The sequence below is a fragment of the Abramis brama genome, assembly GCF_963993115.1.
Source record: "Abramis brama genome assembly, chromosome: 20".
NCBI classification, from domain to species: domain Eukaryota; kingdom Metazoa; phylum Chordata; class Actinopteri; order Cypriniformes; family Leuciscidae; genus Abramis; species Abramis brama.
Window position 1 is genome coordinate 2,537,577 of NC_139982.1, and position 1,458 is coordinate 2,539,034.

Sequence of the window (1,458 nt, forward strand, 5' to 3'; positions counted from 1 at the left end):
GGCAAGTAATCCCATCAAAGGTTTTTTTCAAGAGAACATTTTCACACCTTTGTGCACCTTTTGGCCTTCCCCCCTATTGGTCCTTTTGCCTGTACAAGGCCACCAGTGCAGGTGTATGTTGGTCAAGCACAGCATAGAACTGGTTCTGTATGTTGACGTTTGTGATGCGTTGGAACTCAGCTCAAAGCTACAAAAACAAAAACAAACAAAAATAATTATATAAAAAGACATACTCGATTTGCAACAGAAAACACATTTGTGATGCAACATGTTCAGTTAAAATACACTGTTGAGCAACATGGTCACATGCAAAGTGATAGTTCTTACACACAGTGAATAGTGGCATTTGCTGTTCCATTTGAATGTGATGCATATTAAAAAATATGTGTGAAGAGTGGCAGAAAAGAGAAGTGAGTCTGTTTTAACTGTGATTCAATCCGAAGAGCCGGCCATTTCCCCAAGAAGTCCTTCACCTGCACAGATAAAACAATCAATATGAAACCAGTCAAATTATGCAATCAACCTCTTTACAAATTAATGATACAAAATTTCAAGTCAATGTAACTTACCGATAAAGTTGCTCTCTGGTGACAATGTAGGTCTGCACATGCACACAAAAATAGACAGCAAGAGATTTAATTTTTAAGAGACTTTTGATTGATGCTAATGAATTAGGCTCCAAATAAAAGAAATGGTGAAAAATAGTTACAGCCTAAATTAACATTTGAGTCAACTTGATTTTGGGGGATGCTCACTGCACTCCTTCCACTTAAACCTATAATGAAAAAAGACGTTTGTAAAGGTTTAATAAAAACTTGCATAGTTCATCCGGTAACTATTATGTCCATAACCTTAACTTTGTTTGAGTAAAAGTTAACATAACTGCTAACGTTAGCCACTAGCTCATTTGGGTGCATGTAGATAACATCACATTGAACTTGCCAGAGCAGGGCGCTTAACACAAACAGCAGCAACACACTCAAAAACAGAAGGACTATCGCTTGCTGAAAAGAGTTATTGACTAACGTTAACATTATTGCCCTGCCACGACATTAACAGTAACGTTACACAGGATATTCTGTCACTAGCAGGCGGACTGACGGCAATCGCGCCCGCGGCACCGCGCTTGCAACTTAAAAATAGCCTCGTCTAACAGTCAAATATCACGTGTAATATGATATTCTTACAATATTACAACAAGCAAAGTAGTTTTGAAGTGTTTTGGTTTAATTACAAGTTGTTTCATGCTTGATACCACGTCGCTCGAGAGGGTAGCCATCTTGGATAGATTTTTCAGGTAACGTCAGTAAGGGCTGCACATCATGACGTCATATCACGTGATCGACAGTACACTTAAAAATAGTGAGTGAACCAGCGGTGTTCACTCAGAAATGCTGAGGCACACAAACATAAAATATATTTGTTCATAGACATTAATAGTTTAAAGGTGGATTAACT

General features: G+C 38.1%; 1 long non-coding RNA gene across 1 annotated transcript; it reads right to left on the reverse strand.

Moving 5' to 3' along the window:
* Nucleotides 1-305: 305 nt before the first annotated feature.
* Nucleotides 306-1,236, reverse strand: LOC311071452. Its single transcript, XR_014603850.1, has 3 exons — nt 710-1,236; nt 570-601; nt 306-473 (listed from the first exon to the last, which is right to left on the reverse strand). It is a non-coding gene; the product is annotated as an uncharacterized lncRNA (long non-coding RNA).
* Between the last annotated feature and the right edge of the window lie 222 nt (nt 1,237-1,458).